A 13013-nucleotide genomic window follows, 5' to 3' on the forward strand; every position below is an offset into this window, starting at 1 on the left:
AAAAGTCTTCAACTATGGCCACTGCGAGCTTGGCCAGCTTGGTGGGGTATATAATGGAGTAAACTACAAGTGTGGGATGATTTTGATCCATGGCTTATTGGGTGCACTGCGAGAGTTTGCCGAAATGATCAAAATGGTAATACTGCAAGACAAGTTCATCTTTGTTGTCAAGAAGCTCAACCTGTAAGATTATAGATGAATGATTTAAGTAATGAATAATCTTTTTGGAAATGTGTAGCCAGTGAGGAAATGTCCCTCCTAAGATACTGTAGGTTCAGGAAGGCCTTGGTACCGCCTACTTCCTGGTTCACCCATTAGACAGGGTATAAAAGCTGCACATGATGAAGCTGCATCAGTGTGCTCGTCCCTTTCTGTGTTGGAGTCTGGCTTGAGAATCCAGTAAGTGGGTAAGTGTTTCTATTCTCCTTTCAGTCCAGGCTGTTATGGGAAGCCACTGCAGTTTTGCTTTATACTCTTTTGTCTTTCTTTATTTTGGTAGTATTTGTTTGGTTACCTTAGAATCCAGAAGATTACTTTTTGTTAAATTTGGTTATTTTTAGGTGTTGAGGCTCAACCGCGTGGCTGCCCAGATGGTGGTGAGTTTGGTGACTGGGCCTCTCACCTGCTCTCCATATTCTGAGTACTTTTGGTAATTTTTTTTTTCAGTAATGGTGAATTTTGATGTGTGTGTGTGTGGGGCTTCAAAGCCGGTGAGGGCCCTGTCCCCCGCTGCAGCCTAGTCACCAGTAACACCATTTGTTTTGAAGCCCATTTGGTTATTGTTTAATTCCTAGAGACACCTGTTGGGTTACCTGTTGATCCGTGCTTGTTTAATAATGAATTGTATGAGGAAATAAATCACCCTGTGCTACCGGGGGTTAAAATTGTCTGTGCTACAATTAATCTACTCATCTCCATGATTTAATAAAGCCACTATGCCTTAGCTAAAACTAATGCCTTCAAATGCAACAGTTCAACTATTTCTCCCTCATTCTTTCATTTGGGTGAAGTAGACAGACCAAATAGAAATTGGCCAGTGGTACTCCTAGAGGCTATTTCCACATAGTTGAACTTTACTAATTGCTTATCTCTTCTCAGACTGCTATGGCTGGTTCGACACCTGCAGAATCGAGGTGATTTTGGGAGCGCAGCATGGAAAAACTGACACTTCCAAAGTCACTAGATCATCGTCACAGCAAGATAAGGACAAACTAGGTTAAAGGAGAATCTGACTGCGATACATGGACGAAGTTTGCCAGTTTCTTTTAATCTCAATTCTACCACTGAATTTGAGGACAATTAAGCTGCCAAACTGGTAAGTGGATGTGTAAAATGTTTGACCTTTTTGTGGATTGCCCCCATGACAACTATAATTAGTAACAGTCTTATGAATTGTAGCGGATTTCATTTTTGTTGAATATTGTCTTGTCATTTACTCATTTCAGTTTGTTCAATATGTGTTTGAAAAGAAACCTGGTGGTGCCATAGAGTACAAACAAAAGGTATGACTGACTTGAGTGAACTACACTACCACAGACTCGTATCTCAAACTGCAAGCTTTTTTATGTATGCACATGCATGTAGTGGCAGTAATTGCTTTTAAAATAAGTATTTGTTGCGTCAATCTCCGGTCACAAGCCGCACAGAGAACTCAAGGCCCATATCCACACCGGACAGTCAAAGCGCACCCAGACTGCAGGGGGCGACGATGCGGCTAATGGAGATTCCACCCACAGGAAGTGCCTGCGTACGAACAGGAAGCGCATGGCATAAAATGTTTGGAGAGCTCAGATGGCCCTCTCACTCGGCCCTGAGGAAAAGGACACTGTGGCCACGGCTTCTAATCTCCCAGAGACGCAACTGGTAGGACAGTATGATTTATTGTTGTTCATGCTTTGCTTTACTTTGTGAAATGTGTCATTTAAATTAAGTAATGGAGACTTATCCTAGGTTTATCTGAATAATTTTGGTTTGGGAATTCAGTCGCATTTATTATTACTTTAAGAAAGTTATTATCGAAATGTACTCTACTAATTCATGGGTTTTGCTTTGTTTGAAAGGTCATCAACCTGCTCTGTTTGTCCGATCCACCAAACCACCCTTAAGAGGAATAAAGGATCAACAGTTCTCGAGTTGTCCTTTGCGTCCACCGGAGAGAAAGCTCTTTCAAGTTTGGGCAGAGCCGTGGTTAATCAGGAAAAACACACGAAACTTGACAGTAGTAAGGACTATATATTGTCCTTTTAACTGAAAGTGAGTTTATTTGCAAAATATATCTCATATGGGGGGGGTTGCTAAAGATTTTAGAGTTACTTCTTTTTTTTTTTTTTTTCTCCGGCAAAAATGTTTTACGGTTGAAGCTGGGTATAAATAATTGAAAGTGGATTAATATAATGTCAATGTATTTTGGAATCTTGTAGGACACCACTGCAATTGCTGATTATGGACTGTCTACTTTAAATGACCGCACAGTCCAGATCAAAGGAGGCTTATGAGGAGCAGATGGGCGGGGCCTGAGCTCTTCATGCAGGTATTGTTTTTGTAATGCTTGTCGTGGCTCTGCTAAAATGTCTAATTGTATTCCATGCCAGAGTTTCTGTTCTTCCAATATGTAGCGGTCTGTCTTGCAGAACGATTTGGACCCTTAATTTGCTGTTTGCCAATGGTTTAAGAATGTGTTTGTATTTCTAAATGTTATCGTGTGTGCAAGGAGATGCCAACTTGTCAATTTTTTTTTTTTCTGAATGAGTTGCTAAAGTGTTGTGATTTCACGCCAGACTGTCCAGAGATCGCCACTGCCTCGAGGATCCCCAGAAGTGGTCAAGCAGTTTCAGCCTCCTGTGGCAGTAGAAATTACCAGCAGTCTTGAGTGAACGGTAGGACTTTTTTCAGGTCTAATAAAACGTTCTCTTGCCAACCGTCAAGAGCCTGACTGTTGCATAATGTGTTAACTGAATCTTCTAATATGTAGTTGTATGTCCTGAACTATGCCACCCTCTTTAATTGCTTCATTTAATATTTGCAGTTTCCCTGTATGTGCAAAAATCTGCCATCAGTGTTCGGAAAACATTCCCGTTGGGTAAAGTAGTTCTGTGATTCCACGCAGGACGGTCCAGAGAAGACAACAGAGTCCTGCCTCGGGGTCCTAGGAGTGGCCAAGTGAGTTCAGCCTGCTGTGAAAATTGCCAGCGGAATGATTTGGAGGCAAGACCCTTTATCAGTACTGCTTTTGTCATGCAGGCTGTGTGAAGTCTAATACAATGTTCTGTTAGAATGCCTGACTGTTGATTGGTTAACTGCCTCTGCTGTGAATATGTACTGAACTAATCCAGTCTCTCTACTTTTTTCTCAGTGTGAAAGATGCATTCTTGTCGGTGTTTAAATATTTCCTGTTTGCTAAAGTACTGTTGTGCTACCACACAGGACGATTCAGAGAACACAACAGGCTCCTGCTTCAGGGGCAAGCAGCTTTAGCCTCCTGTGGAAATTGCCAACTTTGCGATTTGAGTAACGGGTAAGACTTTTTTTTTTTCCCAGTAATGGTTATCATGCAGGCTGTGTGACAGGTCTAGAAAACTGTTTGCAACTGTACGATTGCATAATGTGTTAACTTGCGGTGCTTCTTGGCTTTGGTTGCATGTCCTGAACTATTCTGTTTTAACCATTTTCCATTGGCCAATGTTTTAGGAATGTGTATTGCTAAATGTAAACCTGCAGGTGCAAGAGGTCATGTCAGTGTTTCAAGACTTGTATGGATGAGTTGGGTAATGTAGTGTTATTTCTTGCAGGACGATAAATACAACTTTCTACAGGATTTTCCAAATCATCGACCAGCTGACAGGATTTGGCAGAAGGTAAGACTATTTTAGCGGGGGTTAAGTGTGGGCTAGGGTTAGCGGGGGTTAAGTGTGGGCTAGGGTTAGCGGGGGTTAAGTGTGGGCTAGGGTTAGCGGGGGTTAAGTGTGGGCTAGGGTTAGCGGGGGTTAAGTGTGGGCTAGGGTTAGCGGGGGTTAAGTGTGGGCTAGGGTTAGCGGGGGTTAAGTGTGGGCTAGGGTTAGCGGGGGTTAAGTGTGGGCTAGGGTTAGCGGGGGTTAAGTGTGGGCTAGGGTTAGCGGGGGTTAAGTGTGGGCTAGGGTTAGCGGGGGTTAAGTGTGGGCTAGGGTTAGCGGGGGTTAAGTGTGGGCTAGGGTTAGCGGGGGTTAAGTGTGGGCTAGGGTTAGCGGGGGTTAAGTGTGGGCTAGGGTTAGCGGGGGTTAAGTGTGGGCTAGGGTTAGCGGGGGTTAAGTGTGGGCTAGGGTTAGCGGGGGTTAAGTGTGGGCTAGGGTTAGCGGGGGTTAAGTGTGGGCTAGGGTTAGCGGGGGTTAAGTGTGGGCTAGGGTTAGCGGGGGTTAAGTGTGGGCTAGGGTTAGCGGGGGTTAAGTGTGGGCTAGGGTTAGCGGGGGTTAAGTGTGGGCTAGGGTTAGCGGGGGTTAAGTGTGGGCTAGGGTTAGCGGGGGTTAAGTGTGGGCTAGGGTTAGCGGGGGTTAAGTGTGGGCTAGGGTTAGCGGGGGTTAAGTGTGGGCTAGGGTTAGCGGGGGTTAAGTGTGGGCTAGGGTTAGCGGGGGTTAAGTGTGGGCTAGGGTTAGCGGGGGTTAAGTGTGGGCTAGGGTTAGCGGGGGTTAAGTGTGGGCTAGGGTTAGCGGGGGTTAAGTGTGGGCTAGGGTTAGCGGGGGTTAAGTGTGGGCTAGGGTTAGCGGGGGTTAAGTGTGGGCTAGGGTTAGCGGGGGTTAAGTGTGGGCTAGGGTTAGCGGGGGTTAAGTGTGGGCTAGGGTTAGCGGGGGTTAAGTGTGGGCTAGGGTTAGCGGGGGTTAAGTGTGGGCTAGGGTTAGCGGGGGTTAAGTGTGGGCTAGGGTTAGCGGGGGTTAAGTGTGGGCTAGGGTTAGCGGGGGTTAAGTGTGGGCTAGGGTTAGCGGGGGTTAAGTGTGGGCTAGGGTTAGCGGGGGTTAAGTGTGGGCTAGGGTTAGCGGGGGTTAAGTGTGGGCTAGGGTTAGCGGGGGTTAAGTGTGGGCTAGGGTTAGCGGGGGTTAAGTGTGGGCTAGGGTTAGCGGGGGTTAAGTGTGGGCTAGGGTTAGCGGGGGTTAAGTGTGGGCTAGGGTTAGCGGGGGTTAAGTGTGGGCTAGGGTTAGCGGGGGTTAAGTGTGGGCTAGGGTTAGCGGGGGTTAAGTGTGGGCTAGGGTTAGCGGGGGTTAAGTGTGGGCTAGGGTTAGCGGGGGTTAAGTGTGGGCTAGGGTTAGCGGGGGTTAAGTGTGGGCTAGGGTTAGCGGGGGTTAAGTGTGGGCTAGGGTTAGCGGGGGTTAAGTGTGGGCTAGGGTTAGCGGGGGTTAAGTGTGGGCTAGGGTTAGCGGGGGTTAAGTGTGGGCTAGGGTTAGCGGGGGTTAAGTGTGGGCTAGGGTTAGCGGGGGTTAAGTGTGGGCTAGGGTTAGCGGGGGTTAAGTGTGGGCTAGGGTTAGCGGGGGTTAAGTGTGGGCTAGGGTTAGCGGGGGTTAAGTGTGGGCTAGGGTTAGCGGGGGTTAAGTGTGGGCTAGGGTTAGCGGGGGTTAAGTGTGGGCTAGGGTTAGCGGGGGTTAAGTGTGGGCTAGGGTTAGCGGGGGTTAAGTGTGGGCTAGGGTTAGCGGGGGTTAAGTGTGGGCTAGGGTTAGCGGGGGTTAAGTGTGGGCTAGGGTTAGCGGGGGTTAAGTGTGGGCTAGGGTTAGCGGGGGTTAAGTGTGGGCTAGGGTTAGCGGGGGTTAAGTGTGGGCTAGGGTTAGCGGGGGTTAAGTGTGGGCTAGGGTTAGCGGGGGTTAAGTGTGGGCTAGGGTTAGCGGGGGTTAAGTGTGGGCTAGGGTTAGCGGGGGTTAAGTGTGGGCTAGGGTTAGCGGGGGTTAAGTGTGGGCTAGGGTTAGCGGGGGTTAAGTGTGGGCTAGGGTTAGCGGGGGTTAAGTGTGGGCTAGGGTTAGCGGGGGTTAAGTGTGGGCTAGGGTTAGCGGGGGTTAAGTGTGGGCTAGGGTTAGCGGGGGTTAAGTGTGGGCTAGGGTTAGCGGGGGTTAAGTGTGGGCTAGGGTTAGCGGGGGTTAAGTGTGGGCTAGGGTTAGCGGGGGTTAAGTGTGGGCTAGGGTTAGCGGGGGTTAAGTGTGGGCTAGGGTTAGCGGGGGTTAAGTGTGGGCTAGGGTTAGCGGGGGTTAAGTGTGGGCTAGGGTTAGCGGGGGTTAAGTGTGGGCTAGGGTTAGCGGGGGTTAAGTGTGGGCTAGGGTTAGCGGGGGTTAAGTGTGGGCTAGGGTTAGCGGGGGTTAAGTGTGGGCTGGGGTTAGCGGGGGTTAAGTGTGGGCTGGGGTTAGCGGGGGTTAAGTGTGGGCTGGGGTTAGCGGGGGTTAAGTGTGGGCTGGGGTTAGCGGGGGTTAAGTGTGGGCTGGGGTTAGCGGGGGTTAAGTGTGGGCTGGGGTTAGCGGGGGTTAAGTGTGGGCTGGGGTTAGCGGGGGTTAAGTGTGGGCTGGGGTTAGCGGGGGTTAAGTGTGGGCTGGGGTTAGCGGGGGTTAAGTGTGGGCTGGGGTTAGCGGGGGTTAAGTGTGGGCTGGGGTTAGCGGGGGTTAAGTGTGGGCTGGGGTTAGCGGGGGTTAAGTGTGGGCTGGGGTTAGCGGGGGTTAAGTGTGGGCTGGGGTTAGCGGGGGTTAAGTGTGGGCTGGGGTTAGCGGGGGTTAAGTGTGGGCTGGGGTTAGCGGGGGTTAAGTGTGGGCTGGGGTTAGCGGGGGTTAAGTGTGGGCTGGGGTTAGCGGGGGTTAAGTGTGGGCTGGGGTTAGCGGGGGTTAAGTGTGGGCTGGGGTTAGCGGGGGTTAAGTGTGGGCTGGGGTTAGCGGGGGTTAAGTGTGGGCTGGGGTTAGCGGGGGTTAAGTGTGGGCTGGGGTTAGCGGGGGTTAAGTGTGGGCTGGGGTTAGCGGGGGTTAAGTGTGGGCTGGGGTTAGCGGGGGTTAAGTGTGGGCTGGGGTTAGCGGGGGTTAAGTGTGGGCTGGGGTTAGCGGGGGTTAAGTGTGGGCTGGGGTTAGCGGGGGTTAAGTGTGGGCTGGGGTTAGCGGGGGTTAAGTGTGGGCTGGGGTTAGCGGGGGTTAAGTGTGGGCTGGGGTTAGCGGGGGTTAAGTGTGGGCTGGGGTTAGCGGGGGTTAAGTGTGGGCTGGGGTTAGCGGGGGTTAAGTGTGGGCTGGGGTTAGCGGGGGTTAAGTGTGGGCTGGGGTTAGCGGGGGTTAAGTGTGGGCTGGGGGTTAGCGGGGGTTAAGTGTGGGCTGGGGGTTAGCGGGGGTTAAGTGTGGGCTGGGGGTTAGCGGGGGTTAAGTGTGGGCTGGGGGTTAGCGGGGGTTAAGTGTGGGCTGGGGGTTAGCGGGGGTTAAGTGTGGGCTGGGGGTTAGCGGGGGTTAAGTGTGGGCTGGGGGTTAGCGGGGGTTAAGTGTGGGCTGGGGGTTAGCGGGGGTTAAGTGTGGGCTGGGGGTTAGCGGGGGTTAAGTGTGGGCTGGGGGTTAGCGGGGGTTAAGTGTGGGCTGGGGGTTAGCGGGGGTTAAGTGTGGGCTGGGGGTTAGCGGGGGTTAAGTGTGGGCTGGGGGTTAGCGGGGGTTAAGTGTGGGCTGGGGGTTAGCGGGGGTTAAGTGTGGGCTGGGGGTTAGCGGGGGTTAAGTGTGGGCTGGGGGTTAGCGGGGGTTAAGTGTGGGCTGGGGGTTAGCGGGGGTTAAGTGTGGGCTGGGGGTTAGCGGGGGTTAAGTGTGGGCTGGGGGTTAGCGGGGGTTAAGTGTGGGCTGGGGGTTAGCGGGGGTTAAGTGTGGGCTGGGGGTTAGCGGGGGTTAAGTGTGGGCTGGGGGTTAGCGGGGGTTAAGTGTGGGCTGGGGGTTAGCGGGGGTTAAGTGTGGGCTGGGGGTTAGCGGGGGTTAAGTGTGGGCTGGGGGTTAGCGGGGGTTAAGTGTGGGCTGGGGGTTAGCGGGGGTTAAGTGTGGGCTGGGGGTTAGCGGGGGTTAAGTGTGGGCTGGGGGTTAGCGGGGGTTAAGTGTGGGCTGGGGGTTAGCGGGGGTTAAGTGTGGGCTGGGGGTTAGCGGGGGTTAAGTGTGGGCTGGGGGTTAGCGGGGGTTAAGTGTGGGCTGGGGGTTAGCGGGGGTTAAGTGTGGGCTGGGGGTTAGCGGGGGTTAAGTGTGGGCTGGGGGTTAGCGGGGGTTAAGTGTGGGCTGGGGGTTAGCGGGGGTTAAGTGTGGGCTGGGGGTTAGCGGGGGTTAAGTGTGGGCTGGGGGTTAGCGGGGGTTAAGTGTGGGCTGGGGGTTAGCGGGGGTTAAGTGTGGGCTGGGGGTTAGCGGGGGTTAAGTGTGGGCTGGGGGTTAGCGGGGGTTAAGTGTGGGCTGGGGGTTAGCGGGGGTTAAGTGTGGGCTGGGGGTTAGCGGGGGTTAAGTGTGGGCTGGGGGTTAGCGGGGGTTAAGTGTGGGCTGGGGGTTAGCGGGGGTTAAGTGTGGGCTGGGGGTTAGCGGGGGTTAAGTGTGGGCTGGGGGTTAGCGGGGGTTAAGTGTGGGCTGGGGGTTAGCGGGGGTTAAGTGTGGGCTGGGGGTTAGCGGGGGTTAAGTGTGGGCTGGGGGTTAGCGGGGGTTAAGTGTGGGCTGGGGGTTAGCGGGGGTTAAGTGTGGGCTGGGGGTTAGCGGGGGTTAAGTGTGGGCTGGGGGTTAGCGGGGGTTAAGTGTGGGCTGGGGGTTAGCGGGGGTTAAGTGTGGGCTGGGGGTTAGCGGGGGTTAAGTGTGGGCTGGGGGTTAGCGGGGGTTAAGTGTGGGCTGGGGGTTAGCGGGGGTTAAGTGTGGGCTGGGGGTTAGCGGGGGTTAAGTGTGGGCTGGGGGTTAGCGGGGGTTAAGTGTGGGCTGGGGGTTAGCGGGGGTTAAGTGTGGGCTGGGGGTTAGCGGGGGTTAAGTGTGGGCTGGGGGTTAGCGGGGGTTAAGTGTGGGCTGGGGGTTAGCGGGGGTTAAGTGTGGGCTGGGGGTTAGCGGGGGTTAAGTGTGGGCTGGGGGTTAGCGGGGGTTAAGTGTGGGCTGGGGGTTAGCGGGGGTTAAGTGTGGGCTGGGGGTTAGCGGGGGTTAAGTGTGGGCTGGGGGTTAGCGGGGGTTAAGTGTGGGCTGGGGGTTAGCGGGGGTTAAGTGTGGGCTGGGGGTTAGCGGGGGTTAAGTGTGGGCTGGGGGTTAGCGGGGGTTAAGTGTGGGCTGGGGGTTAGCGGGGGTTAAGTGTGGGCTGGGGGTTAGCGGGGGTTAAGTGTGGGCTGGGGGTTAGCGGGGGTTAAGTGTGGGCTGGGGGTTAGCGGGGGTTAAGTGTGGGCTGGGGGTTAGCGGGGGTTAAGTGTGGGCTGGGGGTTAGCGGGGGTTAAGTGTGGGCTGGGGGTTAGCGGGGGTTAAGTGTGGGCTGGGGGTTAGCGGGGGTTAAGTGTGGGCTGGGGGTTAGCGGGGGTTAAGTGTGGGCTGGGGGTTAGCGGGGGTTAAGTGTGGGCTGGGGGTTAGCGGGGGTTAAGTGTGGGCTGGGGGTTAGCGGGGGTTAAGTGTGGGCTGGGGGTTAGCGGGGGTTAAGTGTGGGCTGGGGGTTAGCGGGGGTTAAGTGTGGGCTGGGGGTTAGCGGGGGTTAAGTGTGGGCTGGGGGTTAGCGGGGGTTAAGTGTGGGCTGGGGGTTAGCGGGGGTTAAGTGTGGGCTGGGGGTTAGCGGGGGTTAAGTGTGGGCTGGGGGTTAGCGGGGGTTAAGTGTGGGCTGGGGGTTAGCGGGGGTTAAGTGTGGGCTGGGGGTTAGCGGGGGTTAAGTGTGGGCTGGGGGTTAGCGGGGGTTAAGTGTGGGCTGGGGGTTAGCGGGGGTTAAGTGTGGGCTGGGGGTTAGCGGGGGTTAAGTGTGGGCTGGGGGTTAGCGGGGGTTAAGTGTGGGCTGGGGGTTAGCGGGGGTTAAGTGTGGGCTGGGGGTTAGCGGGGGTTAAGTGTGGGCTGGGGGTTAGCGGGGGTTAAGTGTGGGCTGGGGGTTAGCGGGGGTTAAGTGTGGGCTGGGGGTTAGCGGGGGTTAAGTGTGGGCTGGGGGTTAGCGGGGGTTAAGTGTGGGCTGGGGGTTAGCGGGGGTTAAGTGTGGGCTGGGGGTTAGCGGGGGTTAAGTGTGGGCTGGGGGTTAGCGGGGGTTAAGTGTGGGCTGGGGGTTAGCGGGGGTTAAGTGTGGGCTGGGGGTTAGCGGGGGTTAAGTGTGGGCTGGGGGTTAGCGGGGGTTAAGTGTGGGCTGGGGGTTAGCGGGGGTTAAGTGTGGGCTGGGGGTTAGCGGGGGTTAAGTGTGGGCTGGGGGTTAGCGGGGGTTAAGTGTGGGCTGGGGGTTAGCGGGGGTTAAGTGTGGGCTGGGGGTTAGCGGGGGTTAAGTGTGGGCTGGGGGTTAGCGGGGGTTAAGTGTGGGCTGGGGGTTAGCGGGGGTTAAGTGTGGGCTGGGGGTTAGCGGGGGTTAAGTGTGGGCTGGGGGTTAGCGGGGGTTAAGTGTGGGCTGGGGGTTAGCGGGGGTTAAGTGTGGGCTGGGGGTTAGCGGGGGTTAAGTGTGGGCTGGGGGTTAGCGGGGGTTAAGTGTGGGCTGGGGGTTAGCGGGGGTTAAGTGTGGGCTGGGGGTTAGCGGGGGTTAAGTGTGGGCTGGGGGTTAGCGGGGGTTAAGTGTGGGCTGGGGGTTAGCGGGGGTTAAGTGTGGGCTGGGGGTTAGCGGGGGTTAAGTGTGGGCTGGGGGTTAGCGGGGGTTAAGTGTGGGCTGGGGGTTAGCGGGGGTTAAGTGTGGGCTGGGGGTTAGCGGGGGTTAAGTGTGGGCTGGGGGTTAGCGGGGGTTAAGTGTGGGCTGGGGGTTAGCGGGGGTTAAGTGTGGGCTGGGGGTTAGCGGGGGTTAAGTGTGGGCTGGGGGTTAGCGGGGGTTAAGTGTGGGCTGGGGGTTAGCGGGGGTTAAGTGTGGGCTGGGGGTTAGCGGGGGTTAAGTGTGGGCTGGGGGTTAGCGGGGGTTAAGTGTGGGCTGGGGGTTAGCGGGGGTTAAGTGTGGGCTGGGGGTTAGCGGGGGTTAAGTGTGGGCTGGGGGTTAGCGGGGGTTAAGTGTGGGCTGGGGGTTAGCGGGGGTTAAGTGTGGGCTGGGGGTTAGCGGGGGTTAAGTGTGGGCTGGGGGTTAGCGGGGGTTAAGTGTGGGCTGGGGGTTAGCGGGGGTTAAGTGTGGGCTGGGGGTTAGCGGGGGTTAAGTGTGGGCTGGGGGTTAGCGGGGGTTAAGTGTGGGCTGGGGGTTAGCGGGGGTTAAGTGTGGGCTGGGGGTTAGCGGGGGTTAAGTGTGGGCTGGGGGTTAGCGGGGGTTAAGTGTGGGCTGGGGGTTAGCGGGGGTTAAGTGTGGGCTGGGGGTTAGCGGGGGTTAAGTGTGGGCTGGGGGTTAGCGGGGGTTAAGTGTGGGCTGGGGGTTAGCGGGGGTTAAGTGTGGGCTGGGGGTTAGCGGGGGTTAAGTGTGGGCTGGGGGTTAGCGGGGGTTAAGTGTGGGCTGGGGGTTAGCGGGGGTTAAGTGTGGGCTGGGGGTTAGCGGGGGTTAAGTGTGGGCTGGGGGTTAGCGAGGGTTAAGTGTGGGCTGGGGGTTAGCGAGGGTTAGGGTTGGGACAGCGGTCCTAAGACCACTGTCAGTGCACGGTCCATCGTCAGGCCCGGCTCCGAGGACCCAAAAGTAAACACAGAATCAAGTTTCCCTTAGTCCCAGTTACCCACAAACATGGCGCCTCCGCTTTCTCCATCACTTTGATGTCGCGTCATCACCTCCGTCCGGGTCCGGGTACCTCTGCTCGCCTTAGCCGTGGTGCTGGTGCAGGTGCCTTCTCCCTCCGTGATGTGGACCGGAAGAACTGCGCTCCTCACCTCAGCATCAGCAGCCTCGCAGTCACCCATGGCACCCGGCTCGCTCACGTCCATAATCTGCTCACTCGTTGCTCCGCCATCTTTGTTAGCATTTCACCGCATGTTGGGCTCGATTAGCCTCATTAGCTTTGGGCTAACTTAGCCACAACAGCACTTAGCTTAGAAAAAAATCGGCGAAAAGGTTTTCTTTACCGTTTATTTTCTCCAGCAGGAACATGGGAACAAGCACAAAACAACACCGCAACGTTTCGGTCTCAACTAGACCTTCTTCAGGCAGGTTTAAAAAGTGTGCATTTAACAAAACAGCGGAGCTCGTGCCGGGGACTCCTTTCCCTCCGGACACGCTGGCGAAAATGACGTGAGTCGGCGGCGTAGTGATATCGGAGGTGCGGACCGGCACAGCTGGATCTATTTTACCTCACATTCAACACACCACATCGTGATATTTAGCGTTAGCAGGTATTGCATCATTAAAACAATATATTCGCCCTATTCTCGACCGTCCATATCCCCGTGGATTTATAATTATGTATACATTGTCAAGAATAAGCATTGTTTAAATAAAAACGATCACAATCCTGTACACATGAGTGGTGGAATCCTTCAAAGCATGACACAAAGTTAGTATTCAATGCCTGTCAGTAATATTAAACTGAAATATCACATCATCTTATTGTGTTCACAGTGCAAAACATCATAAAACAATATATTGGCCGTACTCTCAATCGTGCTTCTTTCTGTGGATCCGTAATTGTGCTTCAATAGAGCGTCGTCCTTAAAGAATAGTGCATACATTTCTAAGAGTCAGCATTGTTTAACAGATTGTAATCCTGTACACACAAGTGATGGAATTATAATAGCATGACACCAGGTAGGCATTCTATGCATGTCAGTAAATTATAACTTAACTATAAAGGTTTGTGAAGGAGTGAGATGTCATAAATCCGCTGTAAAATGTGTTGTTTTATTATATCCATGCATTAAAGGGCCAGATTAGGCTTGCAAATAATACATTTACTAATGTTGTGTTTAGGAAAAGGGGACCAGGTTAGGTCACAGCCTCCCTCCAACAATAGAAAACTGTGTGGTTGTGTTTAGGAGAAGGGGACCTGACTAGGTCACAGCCTCGCT

The 13013-nt window shown here is 54.4% G+C and overlaps 2 long non-coding RNA genes across 2 annotated transcripts in view; both read left to right on the plus strand.

Moving 5' to 3' along the window:
- Positions 1–1467: 1467 nt before the first annotated feature.
- On the plus strand, positions 1468–3342 carry LOC120820224 (uncharacterized). The gene is made up of 5 exons (XR_013467907.1): positions 1468–1863; positions 2061–2221; positions 2421–2530; positions 2778–2876; positions 3107–3342. It is a non-coding gene; the product is annotated as an uncharacterized LOC120820224 (long non-coding RNA).
- Positions 3343–3377: 35 nt separating this feature from the next.
- LOC144409462 (uncharacterized) overlaps positions 3378–13013 on the plus strand; it is a 35049-nt gene continuing 25413 nt past the window's right edge. Inside the window, exons 1-2 of the long non-coding RNA XR_013467908.1 lie at positions 3378–3514; positions 3789–3854. This is a non-coding gene — a long non-coding RNA (uncharacterized LOC144409462). The remainder of the gene's footprint in view (positions 3515–3788; positions 3855–13013) is intronic.

This window comes from Gasterosteus aculeatus, chromosome 6 (genome assembly GCF_964276395.1).
Source record: "Gasterosteus aculeatus chromosome 6, fGasAcu3.hap1.1, whole genome shotgun sequence".
NCBI classification, from domain to species: domain Eukaryota; kingdom Metazoa; phylum Chordata; class Actinopteri; order Perciformes; family Gasterosteidae; genus Gasterosteus; species Gasterosteus aculeatus.